The sequence below is a fragment of the Callithrix jacchus genome, chromosome 6 (assembly GCF_049354715.1).
Source record: "Callithrix jacchus isolate 240 chromosome 6, calJac240_pri, whole genome shotgun sequence".
Taxonomy (NCBI): Eukaryota; Metazoa; Chordata; class Mammalia; order Primates; family Cebidae; genus Callithrix; species Callithrix jacchus.
In genome coordinates this window covers 55,501,773-55,524,769 of record NC_133507.1, presented here as the reverse complement: position 1 = coordinate 55,524,769, position 22,997 = coordinate 55,501,773, and the positions used below count along the sequence as shown (strand labels likewise).

General features: G+C 37.7%; 1 protein-coding gene across 7 annotated transcripts in view; it reads right to left on the bottom strand.

Annotated features, from left to right (window-relative positions):
• The window catches only part of SP3 (Sp3 transcription factor), a 128,279-nt gene that overhangs the window by 26,261 nt on the left and 79,021 nt on the right, over positions 1-22,997 (bottom strand). The window lies entirely within an intron of this gene.

The window sequence follows — 22,997 nt, the reverse complement described above, 5'->3', positions numbered from 1 at the left end:
TTTTCCAGGACTAACTCGTGGTGAAAAATAAAGATGGCTTCAGAGAACTCCAGGAGACTAGAAATCACTAGCGAGTTGTTCCCTTAGGGAGGCAATCATATCTCTGCTAAAATCCTACTGTGTATGGCTGGTATTTATAAGCAATAAAGAATCTTCTCAACTGAGTACAATTTCCTAAACTGGGTAGTGCACCCTTTGAAAAAAAAAGTCAGGCCAGGCGTGGTGGTTCATGCCTGTAATCCAAGCACTTTGGAGGCCAAGGCAGGCAGATCACCTGAGGTCAGGAGTTCAAGACCAGCCTGACCAACATGGTGAAACCCTGTCTGAAGGAAGGAAGGAAGGAAGGAAGGAAGGAAGGAAGGAAGGAAGGAAGGAAGGAAGGAAGGTCAATAAAACTAATATTGCAATAAAATACAATAAAACTAATATTGCAATTAACCAAACCACACTTTTTTTTTGGGGGGGGGGCTTCCCAGTACCTATGTTTACACTATACTGCAGTCTATTAAGTGTGCAACAGTATTATGTCTATGAGATGTATTTCTTAAATAAGGTGTGAAAATCAAAAATGACTCCTTGATTCCTGGGCTGCAGAATGGATATTGTCTTAGCAGTCATGAAAACAGCATTTATCTCCTAGCACACCTTCATTAGAGCTCTTGGGTCATCAGGTACATAGTCAACAAGTCATAGGTCTCAATGAAAGCAATCTTTTCTGCTCAGCAATAGGTCTCAACAGTGAGCCAGGATCTTCAGAGCAGTAAATGAGCACTGCCTTCAACTTAAAGTTACCAGCTACCTTTGCCCCTAATAAAGAATCAACTCGTCCTTTGAAGCTCTGAACCCAGGCATTAACCTATTCTCCAGCTATGAAAGTCCTATACTGCATCTTCTTCCAACAAAAGACAGTTTTGCCTACACAAAAAATCTGTTGTTTAGTGTAGCCATTTTCATCAATAATCTTAGCTTCCGGATAACTTGTTGCAGCTTCTACCATCAGCATTTGCAGCCTTGCCTTTATGTTATGGAAATAGTTTCTTCCCTTAAACTTCATGGACCAGTTATCTGCTAGCTTCCAACTCTTTCTGCAGCTTCCTCACCTCTATCAGCATTCAAAGAAGTGAAGAGAGTTAGGGTCTTACTCTGGTATGATCTGCCCAGACCACTAAAATTTTCTCCTTATCAGCAGTAAGACTGTTTTTCTTTCTTATCACGTGTGTTCACTGGAAGAGCAGTTTCAATTTCCTTCAAGAACTTTTCCTTTACATTCACAACTTTGCTGTTTGGTACAAGACACCAGTTTCTGGTCTATCTGGGCTTTCAACATACCTTCCTCACAAAGCTTAATTATTTCTAGCTTTTGATTTAAAGTGAGAGGTGTAATTCTTCCTTTCACATGAACACTTAGAGGCCATGGTAGGGTTATTATTAATTGGCCTAGTTTTTCTTTTTTTTTTGAGACAGAGTTTTGCTCTTTTACCCAGACTAGAGTGCACTGGCGCAATCTCTGCTCACTGCAACCTCTGACTCCCGGGTTTAAGCAATTCTCCTGCCTCAGCCTCCCAAGTGGCTGGGATTACAGGTGCTGCTACCACGCCTGGCTAATTTTTGTGTTTTTAGTAGAGACAGGTTTCACTATGTTGGCCAGGCTGGTCTTGAACTCCTGACCTCAAGTGATCCACCCATCTCAGCCTCCCAAAGTGCTGGGATTACAGGTGTGAGCCACCACGCCCAGAATAGGCCTAGTTTCAATACTGCTCTGTCTCAGGGAGGAGAGAGGTCTGAGCAGAGAGATGGGGAAGTGGCTGGTTGTTCGAACAGTCAGAACCTACATTTATATCAATTAAGTTCACCTTCTATGGGTGCATGGTCTGCTATGTCCCAAGACAACTACAACAGTAACATCAAAGACCTCTGATTACAGATCACTGTATAACAATAAACACAAGATTTGAAATATTGCACAAACTACCAAAATGTGACAGAAAGACAAAGTGATCACATGCTGATGAAACAATGGCGTCAACAGACGTGCTCAAATGCAAGGCTGCCACAACCTTCAGTTTTTTTAAAGTGGTATCTGTGAAGCACAGTAAGATAAAGCATGCCTATATATTCAATCTTATCAATAAAAATTACACATGAAATGTTTTACATTCTATTTTTAATAATAAAACTTCAAAATTCAGTTTGCATTTTACACTTACAGCACATCTCAATTCAGTCTAGCCACGTTTTGAGTGCTATTTAGCATCACAGGGCTAGTGGCTCCCCTATAAAACAGAGCAGGGCAAAATTAAATTGCAGTAACAACCCCTCAAATCACAGTGGCTTAAAACAAAAGTCTATTTTTTATTCACATCCATCATAAGTCAGCTAAGTGTGTACTGCATGCTTTCCTCACTTACGGATCAACGTTAATGGATCAATCACCATAGCATATTTCATTGGCCAAAGCAAGCTCCATGGCTGCCCATGAAGAGAACCAGAAATATTAGGAAAACAGTACAAATGACTAACATACCCATTCATAAATCACAATTTAAAACTTTCAAACTATGTTTGCAATAAATTCTACTTTTTATTTTCCTTTTGTTCTGACATAACCTTGCTTCAAAAAGCAAATGAAATAATAAAGCTGTAGTTATACTACTTGAATAAAACTAACTACATAAAACAGTAAACCTAAGAAAATTAAAATTTCTTTACCATGGAACATCATTTGCCCTTCAATGAAATTCCTGAATATTTAACAAAAGCAAATGAAAAGAGGAAATAAGAGTTGGATGCGGTGGTACATGTCTGTAGTTCCAGTTACTTGGCAGAGGTGGAAGGATAGCTTGAGCCCAGGGCAACAGAGTAAGATCCCTTCATTACAAAAAATTAAAATTTAAAAAAATTAGCCATAGTGCTGGGCACGTGTAGTCCCACCTACTCACATGGCTAAATATAGTAGGATTACTAGAGTCTAGGAGTTTGAGGCTGCAGTGAGCTGTAATCACACCCCTGTACTTCAGTCTGGGTAAGAGAGAACTTGTCTCTAAAAAAAAAAAAAATAAAAGCAAAAAATTAATTAATTTATAAGAATGAAAAAAAACCAAAGATGTCAACAGATATCAAATGCCATTTCTTTTAATTCATTTTGGCCATGAAATACTTCAAATCCTCTTTAAAACTTTCTTATCAAGTCTTTTTCAGTGGTTACTGCTGTTGACAAGTGTAGGCTAAAGGAAAATTAAATAGGAGTGGAAAAAAAACATTTATTACAAGCAGGGAGAAAGCAGAAAATAAAATACATAATGTTAATCAAAACTAAAGATATTCTCACCAATTTTCAAAAAGATTTCCTTACACCCTTTAAAGTGAACCTTTTGCCATTTAACACTGTAACATTAAAAAGTCAACTGCCAGGCCTGTAATCCCGGTACTTCAGGAGGCAGACAGGAGCATCACCCAAGGCCAGGGATTCAAGACCATCCTAAGCAACATAGCAAGACCCCATCACTACAAAACATAAAAGTCAAAAAACAAAAAAATCAGCTCTCTAGTTATTTATCAACAAATGTAAGGTACTACCTTCAAGATCAAAAGCTTTGCTTTTATAGTTCTATGTCTCAAACTCCTTTCTTCTAAAAATAAATACATTCTATTCCATCTTCACTTAAACATTCAAGAACAAATTCTGGCATATAAGAGGACCCAAGGTAATGAATGGCTGAAATACATGAACTGATGGGAATTAAATACTTTAAGTGGTAGAAAATAAAAAAGCATCACAGAGGGGCTTATGTAAATATAGCAGCAAATTTTGCTTAGGGAATAAATGTACTGATATATATGTTGACTGGTATCTCACAGCAGCAATTAATTCTTTCTTCTCAAACCTCTGTTTTAAAGTTGGATGTTCTAGGCCAGGCGAAGTGACTCATTTACTCCTGCTGCCTGTAATCAGAGGCTAAGGTGGGAGAACTGACTGAGCCCAGAAGTTCAAAGCTTGCAGTAAGCTATGGTCACGCCACTGCACTCCAGCCTGGGTGACAGAGTGAGACCCTGTTTCCAAAAAAGATAAATGTGAGTGTTCTAGCTTATTAATGATCAGTCCAGGTTCAAAGAAGTTCTTTTAAATAAAGCAGAGGTGATAATATCTAGAACTGGCAGGCAATCCATGCAGATGCTTTCCTGATGGAAAATAGGCAAAACCAAAACCCAACCAACCAACGAAAACCAAACTATTAGCTGAGTCCAAACTAAACTTTCCAATGCCAAATGTCAGGTGAAAGAGAAATCCTGTTTTCCTGTTACCCAAAGAAATACATTACCCATCAAAACTTTATTATCCTAAAAGAGTATCTTAGAAATGGTAGAAAACATACACATTTCCTGCATGTTTTACCAATGCTAACGTAACAGTTATAGTTCCCATACCACCCACCCCAAAATTTCCCAAAATGTCTTACTTTTTATAATTCCCTTGCTCAGTTTTATCAATTCTCCTGACTTCAACTGTGTCTATCGTCCCTCTCCCATAGAATTCTATTCCTTTATCCTGGGCTCGGCCCTCTATCTCTACTAGCAACAATTATTTCAACCACAAATTCAATCCAGTCAAACTAGTAACACTTTGGGGTCTCCAGATAAGTTTTCCCCTCACAGCTGTGCCAAGGGTTTAACTTTAAAACAATGGATTCATCTCTTGTAATCCTGATAATCACCAATCACCATTCCTACAAATTCAAACTTTGAAATGTCTAACATTCTTCCTTTCTTTATCCCTGTTAAACTAAAGCCCCTCCTGCCTCTGTCTTAAAAAAAAAAAAAAAAAAAAAAAAAAAAGAGTCCTGCTCTGTCACCCAGGCTGGAGTGTGGTGGCACAAACTCAGCTCACAGCAACCTCCACCTCCTGAGTTCAAGCAATTCTCTGGTCTCAGCCTCCTGAGTTGCTGGGATTACAGGTGTGCACCACCATACCTGACTAATTTTTTGTATTTTTAGTAGAGATGGCGTTTCACCATATTGGTCCGGCTGGTCTTGAACTCCTGACCTCAGGGGATCCACCCGCCTCAGCCTCCCAAACTGCTGGGATTACAGGTGTGAGCCACCACATCCAGTCCCCTTCCTATCTTTAGTGCTAGTTTCTTCCCATTCCACTCTGTTCCGGAGATACGTCTTCCAAGCATTGATTTATTCACATTAATCCTCTGTTCAAACTTTCAAGGGCCCCCTAAGTAAGGTTAAAAATAGTGAAACCCTCACCAATAGTATTCAGTGCTCTTCATTCTCTCACCATAGTTATTCAAATGTGTCTTATCAGCCACTAGTCACTAAACTGCCCAGATTTCTATTCATGCTATGACAGCATTTCCCAAAGTAGTTTTTCATCATTAACTGAATAAAATAGACATACAATCTAAAAAAGAAAAAAATGCTGCTTCCTTTCCTTAAATAGGTTTTATTTCCCACAGGACTTCTCAGAAACTTTAACATGCTAATGAGCATTTTTATAACTTATTTAATAATACCTATTAATATCTTACATTCTTTGAGAAATGCTGAGCTATTAAACTATCTCCCAAATAGGCTGTCTCTATTTTTTTTTTTTTTTTTTTTTTGCCTTGTTACTAACCATCACCCTCTCATCTCTCTACCTATACAAATCTAGATTCTCTATTTAAATTCTCTCTTCTCTATTAGGTCTCTGGGAGCCCTCTTTGATCTTTATTCCGCTGAATTTCTGCACAGTTATCTATATCATACAATTTAGTGACTTACTACATTGATTTATATTGTAGACTATACACTGATTTATAGTTTATGTACCTATCTTCTTCTTGATGTTTCTATCTTAATTTCTTATTCTATCTTATATCTATTGTTCCATGTATCTATCTTAAATACCTCAATAAATCTGTAAGCTTCTTGAGAAAATTAACATGTATATACTTCTTTAACAGACCACACAATACAAAAAAAAGTACATATTTGACTAAAAACAGTTCCCCTGTAAGAAACTTGTTCACCTGCTCTTTTCTCTCAAGTTCTTGAGCCTTTATTATTCCTGTACCCAAACAAGGTTACCAAATGAAAGCATCAAAGGCATTTATTAAAAATATATCTGACTTTCCCCTTCATATGCAAGAACACTTCCATTGCAGTTTAGTGTGACTGGCTGTCCCCTAAAATTTATCAACTACTTTCTTCTTAACACTAGAGATAATGCAGGGAAATAGCCTAAACAGTCAAAAATTCACCTTCAAGGCTTTCACAGAACCATAAAATCCTTTCACTTGTGAATCAAATAAGTATTCAAACTCTGCCCAAGCTGTTACTATGAACAAAGCTTACTAACAAAAACATCACAGGAGTTTTTGGAACAAAAATTAAAGTCCAATCTTACTTTTTTTTTTTTAAAAGCTTTGGTAACTTTATTATGGACACAAATTAGTGGACAGAAATCAACTCCATTTTTAGTTCTATTTGCATCTAAACTATCTCATAAAATAACTCATTATTATTATTTTTACTGAAGACATTAAATAAGTACCTTTTGGGAGAGGGTGTTTCAGCTACATTCACAAGTTTTCTTTCCTGGGTCTGGAGCTTATTATATCCCTAGTGCTTTAGTACTTTTTCTTTTCTTCTTTCCTAATTTTTTTAAATTGCATTTTAGGTTTTGGGGTACATGTGAAGAACATGCAAGATTGTTGCATAGGTATACACGTGGCAGTGTGATTTGCTGCCTTCCTCCCTTCACCTATATCTGGCATTTCTCCCGTCTTACTTTTTGTTAAATTTCTTTTAAAATTTTTAAATAATCCTTCTGATGCTCACTAAAGTCTAAGAACAAAATTTTTTAAAATAAATTTAAAAGTATTTTTAATCCAAAATTTCTACTCATTAAAAATGAGGCTAAAACTCAGTTTCAAAAACCTTTTATTCTAGAAAATCTCCAAATGTACCAAAGTAGGAAAGTATAAGAAACTCCCATGTACCCATCACCCAACTTCAACAAACTCTAAGACAATTCTATTTCATCTATAACCCAAACTGCCTCATTTTGAAACAAATCCCAGATATAACATTTCATCCACATATATTTCTTTTTTTTTTTTTTTTTTTGAGACAGAGTCTTGCTCTGTTGCCCAGGCTGGAATGCAGTGGCTTGATCTCAGCTCACTGCAACCTCCACCTCCCGGGTTCAAGCGATTCTCCTGCCTCAGCCTCCCGAGTAGCTGGGATTATAGGCATGCTCGATCATGCCCGGCTAATTTTTGTATTTTTAGTAGAGTCGAGGTTTCACCACGCTGGCCAGGCTGGTCTCGAACCCCTGATCTCAGGTGATCCGCCCATCTCAGCCTCCCAAAGCGCTGGGATTACAGGCGTGAGCCACCATGCCTGGCCCATCCACATGTATTTCATTATGTACTGCTCAAAGATAAAGAACTTACGTTTTAAAAATCTCTCATCATGTTATTCTTAGAATAAAAATACACAAAATCTGCAAGTCATTTAATTCTTCTAAATTATCTCATACACAGGTAAGACTAAACCTAACATTCCTTTGCTTCTCTTCATTTCTCCCCAACAGGCTTATATGTTGGATTCTGAAACATAATTATGAATGTCAAGTTTTTAAAAAGCTATAAATTTAACACAATTACAGAATTGGTAGTGGCATAAAACAGAATACAACTAAAACATCTGAACAAAGTTAATTATTTAAAAAGCAAACAGGTGAAATTTATTTCATACATTACCACACAAATGACATTTATTCTGTAAACAAGTGCTATTAAGCAGTAATTCAAAGGTGGCAAGGAATTAGGTAGGACTCCAGGATGAGGTAGCATCTGAGCTAAGTCTTGAAAGAGGTCAACCTGAAGGTTACGCCACTATTCCTCTCTGTTACAAAAGTGCTGTGGGGTTCAATGTTAAATATACCATTTATCACATTATACGAGAATCATCTGCATGTCTGTCTAACCCAAGGATTATTGGGGGGATAAAACCTGTCCAGGGAACATCTGGAGATGTGTGAAGCCATTTTTTTCTGTCACAACTGCAGTGGGTACAGGGTGCTACCAGTGTCTAATGGGTAAGTCAGTAATGCTGCTCAACATCCTACAATGTAGAGGATAGCCCCACAACAAAGAATCATGAGGCCCAAAATATCAACAGTGCAGAGGTTGAGAAATCATAGTCAAACATGTTAGATTATGAGAACCTTTAGTGCAGAAGTATCATATTCATCTTTGTATCTCTAGTATCTAGCATGCAGAGCAGGACCTCTGTAAGTATTTGTAAACCCAACAGACCTCAGTTTAAAGGTAATAAAAGAGCCAGTAAATGCTTTACAGAAAGCAATAACATGATCTGTGTTTAGGGAAAATTAGTGACATAAAAAGGATATATTGGAACAGTTTCTAGTATCTTCCAAAATCAAAAATGCACATATTCTCCAACCTTGAGATTTTCCTTTACATGTATATGCTTCAGATATGCATACTTTAACAGAAGAAATCATACATTTGTATAAGGATAGCCACTGCAGCATTGTTTGAAATAAGATTAAAAATTTTTGTGACATCTGGCCGGGCACGGTGGTTCATACCTGTAATCCCAGCGCTTTGGGAGGCGAGGCAGATAGATCACCTGAGGTCAGGAGTTTGAGACCAGCCTGGTCAACATGGTGAATGAAACATCGTCTCTACTAAAAACACAAAAAATTTAGCCGAGTGTGGTGGTGAAGGCCTGTAGTCCCAGCTACTCAGTAGGCTGAGACAGGAGGATTGCTTGAGTCAGTGAGGTGGAGGTTGCAGTGAGCCAAGATCACACCACTGCACTCTAGCCTGAGCAACAGAGCGAGATTCCATCTCAAAACAAAAAAAAAAAGAAAAAAAGTGACATCTGATTTTGGGGGAAGAATTAAAAAGATTAAAAATATATACATTTTTGTTAATGCACCAGAAAGGAGGAAAGATTGGAGGTATGGAAAATAAATTCGTTGTTTTTTAAGAGAGAGAGAGTCACACAGGCTGGGAGGCAATGATGCAATGACTCCATCACAGCTAACTGTAGCCCTGACCCTCTTGGGTTCAAGCAATCCGTGTCCCGCCTCAGCCTCTCTGAGCAAATAGGACTACAGGCAAATGCTACTGCACAAGGATAATTTTTTTGTTTTTTTTTTGGTAGAGGTGGGGTCTTGTTTGGTTGCACAGACTGGTTTCAAATTCCTAGCTTCAAGCAACCCTCCCAGCCTCAGCCTCCCTAAGTGCTGGGATTATGCCACCACACTCGGCCTAGATTAGTTCTCTTAACAATAGTCTAGGACAGTGGTCCCCAACCTTTTTGGCACTAGGGACCAGTTTTATGGAAGACGATTTTACCACAGACAGGGGAGACAGTTTTAGGATGCAACTGTTCCACCTCAGATCATCAAGCATTAGATTTTCAAAAGGAGCTTTGCACCTAGACCCCCAGCATGTGCAGTTCACAATAGGGGCTCAGGCTCCTATGAAAATCTAATGCTGCTGATGTCCACTGCTTACTTCTTACAGTGTGGCCATGGTACCCGGGGGTTCGGGACCCTGGTCTAGGAGTCCAGTAAGACCCAAAAAAAACAGAATGAAAAGGAAGAGCAGATCACAAAATATGGCAGAAATAGAATGAAAAGGACTTGGAACTTTCCTCCAGGAAATGGAACTTTGCATGTGTTCCCCAGCAGCTAAAGGGAGCTGGAGAAAAAACACAACTGTGCTAATTATTCAAGCAGGGACCCAGTACTGATGCAATTCTACATTTCACTTTCCAATTCTCTCAGATGATCATTTCATACCTTCTTCCTTCTCAAACTTCCTAACTCCTGCCCCTCTTACCCACCTTAGCTTCTTTCTTACGATGAAAGGAAATAAGGAGCAACCCGACAAGAATTACCTTATCTTCCCATCAACATATCTATCTCTCTAAAGGTCTATCCGATGCCCTTTCTCTGTTATAACACAATGACCCCCACTCCTATGTCCAACCTTTAAACCTGTGTCCTGTACTTTATCTTGTTTTCCTAAAACATCCCTCTGTCATCCTCTATCATACTTTCTCTCCTGTATCATTAATTTGTGGCAACATTCTTAGAAAACCACCCTCCTCAACTAGATCCACCTTGAGCTACCATCTATTTAAACACTGCTTACAACAGGGGGAAAAAAAACACACAAAAACAAGAACAAAAAAAAATTTTTAATTATTTGTCTGTAATTACTCTCACCAAATCCTCTCCTCCTTTTAAATCATTCTACTCATGCTTTCCTCCACAGCACGCCAATGAAACCGCTTGTTAAAAGTCACCAATGATCATCATCTTGCTAAATCCAGTATTCCATTCTCTCTCACCTCATGTATCCTCCACAATATATGAAAAGATAATGCTAGGCATGGTGGCTCACGTCTGTAATCCCAGCACTTTGGGAGGTTAAGGCAGGTGGATCACTCGAGCCCAGGAGTTCAAGACCAGCCTAGTCAACCTGGCAAAACCCTGTCCACTAAAAATTACAAAAAAATTAGCCAGACATGGCAGCGCACACCTGCAGTTCCAGCTACTTAGGAAGGTATGGTAGGAATATCACCTGAGCCTGGAAGGCCAAGGCAGTGATACTGCCACTGCGCTCCAGCCTGAGTGACAGTGAGACCCTTTCTTTAAAAAAAAAGAAAAAGATAAGCACTCTCTCCTCTCACTTGGCTTCCAAAATATATTTGGCTTTCGCGGAAGCTACTTCTGTTTCCTCTGCTGACTCCTCCTCTACTTCTCGCCCTCTAAACATTGGGCATGTCCTAGGAGTCATTCCTAAGGCTATCCCTCAATTTTGGATACTTAAGTTTCAGTTCCTGAATTTCTATTTGGTTCTTTTACAAATCTGCAGTGTCATTTCTGTTATCATCTCCAACTCTGTTAAAACTTTTTCAAGTTTGGCTTGTATTCTCTAGACCACAGTAAGTGGTCTATTTCCATTGTTTCTGCTTGTTCTCATTCATGATGTCTTACCTCCTCAGGTGCCTGGTGGGTTACATTTGACTCTGTGCCAGACCCTGCATTTAAAAAGTCTAGAGAAATCACTTGAGGCTCAGAATATGATTTCCCAAGCTCCTCTCTATGTACATTCTTTCCCTACTAAGTTAGAAATTCTTAAACCAGCTGCACTTCAAAATTACTTTGGGACTTTTACAACACAAGTTTCCTGACTTCATGCAGAGCAATTAAACTAGAATTGGGAGGACGATGAACACAAGTTGTTGGCATTTCTAGAAAGTTCCCTGTGAGATTCTACAATGTAGTCAGAAGTTGGGGCCAGGCACGGTGGCTCACACCTGTAATCCCAGCACTTTGGGAGGCTGAGGCAGGCGGATCACTTGAAGTCAGAAATTCAAGACAAGCCTGGCCAATGTGGTGAAACTCCATCTCTACTGTGAAAAAGACAAAAAGATTAGCTGGGTATGGTGGCACATGCCTGTAATCCCAGCTACTTGGGAGGCTGAGGCAGGAGAAACACATGAATCTAGGAGACAGAGGTTACAGTGAGCCAAGATCATCCCACTGCACTCCAGCCTGGGCGACTGGAAAAGACCTGAATGATTTCATCTGTTCACATCTGTATACATTAATGAGACCCTAAATTCTACATCTAGCCCAACCTGATCACTAGATTCTGATATTCCACGTTTACTGGAACCATCCACTTACAGATCTGACAGTCATTTCACATTTAACAAAGCCATAACAGACTTAATGCCCATTTTATTCTACCGTTCCCCAGATTTTCCTCATTATCATTACTAACTTAGCCAAACTACTGTCTTTTGCTTGTACAGTCAGCCCTCCATGGGTTCTCTATCTGTGGATCCAACCAACTGCACATCAAAAATGTTTTTTAAAAAACACAAAAATAGTGTAAAAGAAACACAAAATTTAAAATACAGTACAACTATTTACATAGCATTTACATTATATATTACAAGCAACCTAGAGATGACTTAAAGCTTTTGGAAGGATATGTGTAGGTTATATGCAAATACTACAAGAGACTAAAGCATCTGGGGATTTTGATATTCTAGGGTTAGGGGGCATCCTAGAACCAATCCCCAGTGGATACTGAGGAATGACTCTATTGCTCCATCAGCCTTATGCTTACTCTGGGTAGAGACCTACTAGAGTAATCTTTTAAATACATAAATTATATCAGTTCCCTACTTAAAACCCGCCAATGTTTTCCTATGAGACATGAAATAAATCCAAGTTCCCTACCTTGGTTTATATTATCTGGCCCCTGGCTGATTCCAATCTTATTTCCTAACACTCCTCAGTCACTAAATTCCAGCCACCTTGCTCATCATTCCCTCTTCCTGGAAGACCCTTTCCACCAGATGTGAATATGACAGGCTCCTTTATCAATGTTCAGACCTGTGGTTTCATTTCATTTTCTTATAAGGAGGAATTTCCTAACCATCATATTTAAAAAATAACCACTATACTCCATGGTTATTCCATAAATCTGCTTTCTTTTTTAAATTTTTATTTTTTTATGGGATGGGGTGGCAGACTCACTATGTTGCCCAGGCTGGTCTTGAACGCCTGAGTTCAAGTGATCCTCCCACCTCGGACTCCCAAAATGCTGGTATTACAGGCGTGAACCACCGCTCCCAGCCTTGCTTTATTTTATTTGTAACACTAATTATTTTAAATTATTTTATTTGCTTATTTGTCTTCACCCACTAGAATACAAGATTCATGGGAGTAGGGATTTAGTCTTTTCACTGCTGCAAAGAACATTACCTAGAATATCATAGTAAACAATCATTTGTCACTTAATGAAAGGGATACATTCTGAGAAATGCATCATTAGATGATTTCATCACTGTGCAAACATCGTACAGTCTACTTACACAAATGTAGATGGTATAGTCTACTACACACCTTGGCTGTATATATAGACTATTGCTCACAGACTAAGAACATGTATAGCAAGTTACTGTACTGAATACTAAAGGCAACTGTAAACATAACGGTACATATCTGTGTATCTAAACATAACAGAAAAGGAATCGTAAAAATAAAGACTTACATGTGCCAGGCGCAGTGGCTCACGCCTGTAATCCCAGCACTTTGGGAGGCTGAGGCAGGCGGATCACCTGAGGTCAGGAGTTCAAGTCCAGCCTGGCCAACATGGTGAAATCCCATCTCTACTAAAAAATACAAAAATTAGCCAGGCGTGGAGGTTGCAATGAGCCAAGATCACACCACTGCACTCCAGTCTGGGCGACAGAGCAAAACACGGTCTCAAAATTAATTATTAATTAATTAATTGAACAACCCAACAAAAAACTTTAAATGGTGGAAATAAAAGAAACAATAGCAGGGTGTTCATAACTGATAAAACTGGGAAGGGGGTACATGGAAGGTTCATTATATATTTTGTATACTTTTGAAATTTTCTATATTTTTAAGTAACCAATATTATCAATTTTTTGTTTAAGAGATGGGGGTCTTACTGTCTTGCCCAAGCTGGTCTTGAACTCCTGGCCTCAAGCAATCCTCCTACCTCAGCCTCCTGAGTAGCTGGGACTAGACGCATGCACCACCACATTGGGATTCAAATTATCGATTTTTTTAAAACCCATTTCTATAATTACTGTTATTTCTTCATTTCCAACTCATTTCCTCAGGATCCATTTCTCCTACTTAATCCTTCCATAGTCAGTTCAATAAAGGTCTTTAAATGATATTTTAAGTATCTTCACTGAACTCTAAATCTTGAGTAGTTAATTGCACAGTGAATTCTGGGCTGCTGGTTATTTTCTCTCAGCACTCTGAAGACATGACTCCATGATCTTCTCACATCTGTGTGGCTAAAAAGAAAGTTCTGCCTTTTTTTAATTAAGACAGGGCCTTGCTCTGTCACCAGTGTGGAGTACAATGGCACAATCACAGTTCACTGCAGACTCAACCTGCCAGACTCAAGTAATCCTCCCAACTTAGCCTCCCCAATAACTGTAACTACAGGTGCATACCACCATGTCTGGCTTTTTTTTTTTTTTTTTTTTTTTTTTTTTAAGGTAGACAGAGGTCTTACTATGTTGCTGGTCTCAAACTAACTGCTGGGCTCAAGTGATCCTCCTGCCTTGGCCTCCGAAGGTGGTGCGATTACAGGCATGAGCCACCATGCCTGACTGGGCTATCAGTCCTTGTAAGTAATCTGTCTTCTCTCTGTTAACAAGGAGTTAATGTAACATCGCTGCAATGTCTCTGTGATTTTAAAGTCAAAGATGGACTTATTTCTACTTATCCACATACTTAAAATAAAACTTTAATCTGTAGACTGTACTTCTTCAACACAAGAAAATTCTTAGCCATTATTTCATCAAACATTGCTTCTCTTGCCATTCACTCTTTTTTTTTTTACCTGAAATTTCTACACTAGTAGCTCTCAATCTATCCTCTATGTCTTTTAACTGCTCATTCATTATCTCTGTGTGGTATTCTGGGTAAATTCTTCAGTATACTATTTGCTCAATCCATTCTAAAGGTTATCTTTTTTCTCCCCGAAAAACTTTTTATTTCATCTAAGAGTAAGCACTACCAGAGAGAGAGAGTAAACACTGACATGCCCTGAATTGCAAGATGCACCCTGATTTCAGAAATGTGTCTTAGAATCAATGAAATGTGTTTTTTGTATCCAGGATTTGATTGTTTTTTTCATATCCACTTTTTTGTTTCAATTCTTTTCGATAAATGCTATTGCTTCTTTTATTTCACTGACAATTACAAGCATACTGATTTTTAAAGTATTTAAAATGTTTTATTTTCTTTCTTTAATCTGACACGAATTCATCTCCTATTTGTTGATTTTATCAGCTATCTTTCACAGATTTTGCCTTCCTGTATTTTGGAATTTAGGTTTTCAGGCTCATTTTGAGTACAATTTTTTCTTTCTTTGTATTACAATTCTGGGTCTGGCATTTCTGCAAGCCCCAGAACTCAACTATAACTCTTATAAGGAGTAATATTGGCTATAACACAAATCCAAACACTCAGCTAACAGTTCAATGGTTCAGACTGGTTCAGATGTGGTGGTCATAGACTGCTGATGTCCTCCTATTTCCCTGCATCTTCCCATCTCTGTAAATCTTCATTTAAGCTATACCTCAGGGTAACAAACAGCAACAACTTTTTGCAGCTCCCCTTTAACAAAAAAAAGAGCCCTACTCCACCTTTTAGTTTTCAGGAATGAATCTAACTCTGGGCTTTTCTTCAAGTGGGGTACTTTGATCTGTATTAATAGCTAATTAAATAGGATGTTAATTCCTGACCTAAATACTCAGCAAGCATAGGAGGTCCTTATACCCTTATCCAAGGTTTTGTTTTCCACAATGGTTTCAGATACCCAGAGTCAATCATAGTCTGAAAATATGAAATTAAAAATTCCAGAAATAAACACTTTGTAAGTTTTAAATTACATGCTGTTCTTTGCACTAAGAAATCTCAGGCTGTCTCATTCCATCCCGCCTGGGAAGTGAATCATTCCTTTGTCCAGCCTGTCCACTGTACACGCTACCCAAACAATATCGTATAGTAAAAAACATACTGCTTATAGGGTTTGACAATCCCTAAGGTTTCAGGCATCCACTGGGGGTCTTCAAACTATCCCACACTGATAAGGGAGTAGGGGGACTATTCTATTTTCATCCTCCTTAAATAAAATTAAAAATTAAGCAATATTTTTTAAAGTGTATATGCAGTATAATTATAACAATATTCTAAAATGTATATGATACTAAGTCTTATAAGAGATGAGAAAAAATTTCACTTTCTACATTAAATATTTCCATGTTTTTGCCACCTCATTTGTCTTTATTAAAAATATATATATATATTTATATATTTTTTTCCCCATGTTTTTGTTTTCCATATCAAGCATGTATTACTTTGGTGAACAGATAAAGCCACTTTAAGTACAGAAAATACACAATTATAATACATAATTTTAAGAAAAATCAAAATTAATAAGGAAAGAAAACACTATTGGAAAATCGGAATATAGATAGGTTTTCCCCAAGCTTTAAAATAAAAATCTTAATTTCTAAAATTTAAAGACCATAGCATGCAAAACACATGTGATTCACAAATGAAGAGAAGCTCAGACATAACCAAGCTAAGTGGTATGACACCTAAATAAACCATCCTCGGGTTATTTCTGATAAGACAACTTTAAAGTCTACATAAAGCAACAGCTAGGTTGGTCCCTTTTATGTTGTGTAAGAGGGTCAAAAGGAAGGTCTACCAATTACTTTAAATCAGCACAGATCACAGTCTTCACATTTTTTCCATTCTTTCTCTAACTCTAAAAAGACCACATTTCCATCATGCACTCTACTTTTCAAGCAAGAGTTGGCCCTTAGCAGTAATTGTTCATTTCTATAATCAACCAGATCTGACAGTGATCCCTGAGGTAAAATCGGTAAGGATTTATCTTTTGTCTTGTTAGAAGTACCAATAAAAATGTTTCAGAAGACATTTCCTCCACTTACCATGTAGAAAATACTTTATTCAAGAAGGCTAGTATCTTTACCCCCAAAAAGAAACAAAAAAATCCAAAATAAAAATATCCCAAAAAAACGGGAAGAAAAATACAATACTGATGTAAATTAAAGAGCACACTGCCAAGACATTATAGTACTGTGAAAAGAACAAAGCCTGGCTGTGAAGCCTTGGGCCAGTTTCTCTCCTATCCAACAGTGAAAATAGTAAATAGATTAATGTAAGAATTATATGAGATAATACATCTAAAAACACCTAAACAGTACCTGACACAATAGGAGCCCATAAGAGATCCATCCCTCTCTTTTGCCTGTCAATCTATAAATACTTTTATTAAAGTTAAAAAAAATCCAGCCTTTTATAAGGCTTCTATTTTCTCTGCTAATAAAAAAAGATGACTACCAGTTAACCTGCAACTATCCAGTTTTTCATGAATAATGGGGAATTCTAAACATTAAGTTTTTTGCTTTTAAGAAGAAATGACTTCTATAAACTCTTCTTCTAACTTTAAACACCTGACTGCATTTTAAATATACCCAGTCATGAAAGATAAACTGTATTTAGATAAAACAAAATCTGGTAAAGGACTAAAATTTGAGAGACTGAATTAAGTTTTGGCTTAAATTTGGGGAAATTTTTGACATTGGAAAGATATATAAATTCATATTTTGGGCTGGGCACGGTGGGTCACACCTGTAATCCCAGCACTTTGGGAGGCCAAGGCAAGCGGATCATGAGGTTAGGAGTTCAAGACCAGCCTGGCCAAGACGGTGAAACCCTATTTCTATAAAAAAAATACAAAAGTTACCCAGCGCGGTGGCAGAGGCCTATAATCCCAGCTACTTGGGAGGCTGAGGCAGGAGAATCGCTTGACACGAGCAGGGGCAGGGGGGGGGGGGGTTGCAGTGAGCAGAGATCACACCACTGCACTCCAGCCTGAGCGACAGTCTGTCTGTCTCAAAAAAAAAAAAAAAAAAAAATCATACTTTGCCTCCTTTCACCCAGTTTCAAATACACAGCAATAATAAAGTAAAAATGAGACAACACGAAGTTTTCTAAAACAGTATGCATTTCTCAGTAGGCCAGAAATGGACAGAAATATGTAAGATGAGTAGGGTTTCAGCTTCGTGCCTGATGTTTCCAGGAAGATGGAGATTTGGCTTCTAAAGGATAAGGAGTAGTAAAGGTACACCAAAAGAGAAGGGACCAAACTCAGACTTACCGCTTAAAACAGGCTGGAGTAGAGGTCATTTTTGTTAAAGGGGAGCTTTAAACTTACAAAAACAAACAAACAAACAAAAAGGCAAATTCCAGAGCCCTGGGTTTTTTTTTTTTTTTTAAAAAAAAGCACTTTCTCCTTTATTGGGTGAGGGAAACTGTTACAGTACTGTCATGCTTATCAAAAGTAAAATGCAGGCTAGGCACGGTGGCTCATGCCTATAATTCCAACACTTTGGGAGGCCACAGCAAGAGGACTGCTTATACCTAGAAGTTCAAGACCAACCTGGGCAACATAGCAAGATGCAATCTCTACAAAAAATTTTAAACTTAGCTGGACATGGTGGCACCAGCCTAAACTTCTAGCCACTCAGGAGGCTGAGGCCAGGAGTTTGAGATCACAATGTGTTATAATCATGCCACTACACTCCAGCCTAGGCGACAGAGACCCTGTCTCTTTAAAAAAAATAGGGCAAACCAAGGATATCAACGTTTTCAGCATTTTCATCTGGGCATACTACACGTAACACTGATAAAAATGTTTTGCTCTAATGTTCTGGTGAGAAAAAGCATCTTAATATAAGCATCTTAACATAACGTAATCTCCCTTCTTACCAATTAAAAAGACAGCAAACCAAAGGAAAGTTTATGTCCCCAAAATGAAAACTTCCTACTTTTTTTCTTTGAGACAAACTTTTGCTCTTGTTACCCAGGCTGGAGTGCAATGGCACAATCTTGGCTCACCCTAACCTCTGCTTCCTGGGTTCAAGTGATTCTTCTACCTCAGCCTTCCAAGTAGCTGGGATTACACGCATAAGCCACCATGCCCAGCTAATTTTTGTATTTTTAGTAGAGACAGGGTTCCTCCATGTTGGTCAGGCTGGTCTCGAACTCGTGATCTCAGGTGATCAGCCCACCCTGGCCTCCCAAAGTGCTGGGATTACAGGCATGAGACACCATGCCCGGCAACTTCCTAGTTTTTAATTACTAAATATGCCATGTCTTATACAGCATTTTAATTCTCACTTGCTTTATTTAACTTTTACTTTCTCAAATAATTTCCCCATTCCTTTAAAATCAGGACAAAATTCAAATTTAATGGCTTTCTGGAGTATTTATTTTACTCTTCCTGGCTACCATTCAATAAAGTAAAATTTCATTTTGTATTCAATTCATACAGTGTTTCTATTCTGGTAACATTTGAAAAGAAATTACTTTACTGAAGAACTTAGTGCTTTATACCAACTAAGTTTCATGACCAACCAAAATCACAAAGTTTCTAGAGATTTTTTTTCCAACATCTATAGAACTCTGTAACATTAATCTTGTATGCACATTAAAAACTGGTTTCTAAAAACTATCTTTCATGTCTTCAGTAGTCTGCCACCTTACTCTCAAACCTTTTAGTCTCAGAACTCCTTTCCAAACACTTATATAGTACTGACATTCACAAAAAACTTTCGTCCATGTGGTATATGTGTATATATCGACATATACCGTATCATAAACAGAAATTTAAATTTTTTAATTCATTAAAAATAAATCCATTATACATTAACATAAATTAACATTTTATGAAAAACATTTTTCAAAACAAAAAGGTTTAATGAGAAAACCATGTTTTACACTTTTACAAATTTCTGTAATATGTACAGTAAATAAAAGACATTAAAGCCTCAGATCTGCTTCTGCATTCAATCTCTTAAGAGCAATACATGGCTCCGGCTGAAGCGTATGAAGAGTATCTACTTTCACAGATATGTACCTGGAAAGGGCAAGAATAACCTAATATCCTTTCAGCCTATTGTGGGTTTTCTTTGATACTACACCAAACTTAACAAGTGTTAGTTTCTTCAAGTTCAGTCCAAATGTGGAATCTGACACTCTATCAGTAAACTTTCTATATTGTTATTGGTCTATCTTGCACTTTGAATGGATCTTTTACCCATACGTAATTTTATAATATGAGTTGGTCATTTGAAAACTGCTGGTTCACTGAGCTATCATACGGCTCTTCCAAGAGTTAGCACATTTCATTAAAATACAGTATCAAAAAAGCTTTATTAGTATCACTACCCATCTCAACAGAAAAATATTAAGAATCTGTCAAGCTCATAATAGATTTGAGTTTTCCAAAATCCTAATTTTCATTGGAAAGCACAAATTTTCTTCCTTCACATGACAGGCTTACTTCATTTTTTTTTTTTATAAAGTATCTGTCACTTAACTACATTAATCTCAAAACCACAGTTAATCAGTCATTCTTTCAAGCAAAAACAGTATTTCATGAAAATAGCATCTAGTTCTGCTTACAACTCACAGAACTGCATAAGTGAGAAAAAAAAGTGTTTAAAGACATTTCTTATTTTGATATACAGCAAAAATCCTTTATTAAAGCACAGTTCCCATTTCATCACGAAGAATACTATAAAGATATGCAGTAGGAACTACAACCCAAAACCATAGCAAGATACCACTTCGTACCCACTAGGATGGCTATAATCAGAAACACAGGCAATAATAAGGTTGGTGGAACTAGAGAGAAACTGGAACCCTCAACACATTGCTGATGAGAATGTAAAACAGTGTAGTCTCTTCAGAAAAACACAACCGTTAAAATTGTCATATAACCCAACAATCCAGTCCTAGGTACATATCCAAAAGAAAACATTTCCACACAAAATACTACCTACACAAATGTTCACAGCAGCATTATTCATAATAGCAAAAAAGTGGAAACAACCTATATGTCCATCAACAGATAAATAAAATGTGGTATATCCATACAATGGAATAGTATTCAAGCCATAAAAAGAAATGAAGTACTGACACATGCTATGACACAGATGAACCTTGAAAACATCATGCTAAATGAAAGAAGTCAAACACCAAAGTCCACATATTGTACAGTTACACTGATATGAAATAACAGGCAAATCCAAAGGGACAGAAAGTAGAATAGTGGTTGTCAGGGGCTGAGGGGAAGGGAATGAAGAGTGACTGCTAAAGAGTATGGGTTTCCTTTTGGGGTGATAAAAATGCTCTAAAGTTAGATCGTGATGGTTGTACAACTCTATGACCATAGTTATAACCAGTGAATTGTATAAAGAGTATTATGGTATGTGAATTATATCCCAATAAAGTCATTATTTTTAAAAAAGACATGCAGCCCTCAAGGGTCAAGATTTAGTAAAACTACTCTTACTAGTTCATCAAGGTGATTCTTCAGTGAAACTGGGATTTTTCTTTAACTGCAAGTGCATGGTCATGAAGAATATAGCAAATACTATTACAGTTTGCTGTCACTGCCCTGATTTATGCTAAGACACAAGCAGCTTTATCCACCACCACTGCAAGTGTCAGCACATCTCTACTAAAAATACAAAAACTGGCAGGGTGCAGTAGCTCACACCTGTAATCCCAGCACTTTGGGAGGCTGAAATGCACGGATCACCTAGGAGTTTGAGACTAGCCTGGCCAACATAGTAAAACTCCGTCTCTACTTAAAAAAAAAAAAAAAATGCAAAAATTAGGCATAGTGGTGAATGTCTGTAATCCCAGCTATTGGGGAGGCTGAGGCAGAAGAATCATTTGAACTCAGGAGGTGGACTTTGCAGTGAGCCGAGATTGCACACTGCACTCCAGCCTGGGTGACAGAGCAAGACTCTGTCTCAAAAAAAAAAAAAAAGTAGCCAGGCACAGTGGTGTACACCTGTAATCCCAGGTACTCGGGAGGCTGAGGCATGAGAATTGCTTGAACCCAGGATGCAGAGGTTGCAGTGAGCCCTTCGGTCTGGGCAACAGAGCAAGACTCTATCTCAAAACAAAAAACAAAAAAACTACTGTTCTAAACCAGTTTCAGAAATCCTAATGCCAACCCCTAAAACAATCATCACAGCAGCCAGGCACGGTGGCTCACACCTGTAATCACAGCACTTTGGGAGGCCAAGGTGGGCACATCACGAGGTCAGGAGTTCAAGCCCAGACTGGCCAACATGGTAAAACCCCATCTCTACTAAGAAATATAAAAATTAGTTAGGCATGGTGGCTTATGCCTATAATCCCAGCTACTTGGGAAGCTGAGGTAGGAGAACTGCTTGAACTGGAACCCAGGATACAGAGGTTGCAGTGAGCTGAGATCATGCCACTGCACTCCAACCTGGGCTACAGAGTGAGACCACATCTCAAAACAACAACAAAAAAAATCATCACAGCATCACAGCTTCAGAAGGCTCAAATGCAATTAAAGGATTTCCAAATACAAATCTGAGGTTCTAAGACCATTCCAATTTTCTAAGCATGTATCACAAATTTCTCAAAAGAAAAAAGGTAATCTCTAAATGGTGATGGGAGTTATTTCAATCGGTTCAGTTAAAATCTCCCAATGTAAGAATTTAGAATCACTGACATGGTGAAAGACTAATAGTACAATCTCCACAGAAATCCAAATACAAAATAGAATTAAAGTAATTAAGTTCAGTATTTAGTGCACAACAAAACATTCAAATGTTTTGTAGACAGACCACATTGATAGGGTAAAAACGAAATTATCTCTTTTTAAACTTTATTATTTAATTCTTATACAACTGTAAGAGTAGACTTCTGAAATATCTACTCATACTATCAATAACTATTTCTAGCACAGCTAAATTTAATGCCCCCATCACAGAATCAAAGAATTTTTGGTCTGGAAGGTCACCTAGACAGTTACCTAGTCCAATTTACACAACGAGGAAACTGAGTTTACAAGAGAAAAATAACCAAAATCACACACCTAGCAAGTGGGTAAGGCATACAAGTAGTCTTTATTCCCTGTACCATGTTTTCACTATACCAACCTGACTCCTCAACCAAACAGAATGCATAAAATTTTTAATCATGCTAAGGCCAATCAAGACACTCTACCGCCAAATGAAAATTTTATAATGACTGATAATAATATCAATCAGATGTCAAAACAAATATAAAATTGTTTAAAAAAAACTACAAATGTAATTGGCATGATAGAAAAAATGAATCCCTAACTTCAAAAACTACAAACTTTCAAAGAACAATCTGGAAAATACTTTGATGTCTACTTTCATACAAACATATTTTCATACAAACATTGATCGTTACCTCTAACATGAGCCTGATGCTGATAAAACACCTAAAGCAAAAAATTTCCCTCTATGTATTATCACTGAGCTCATTTATG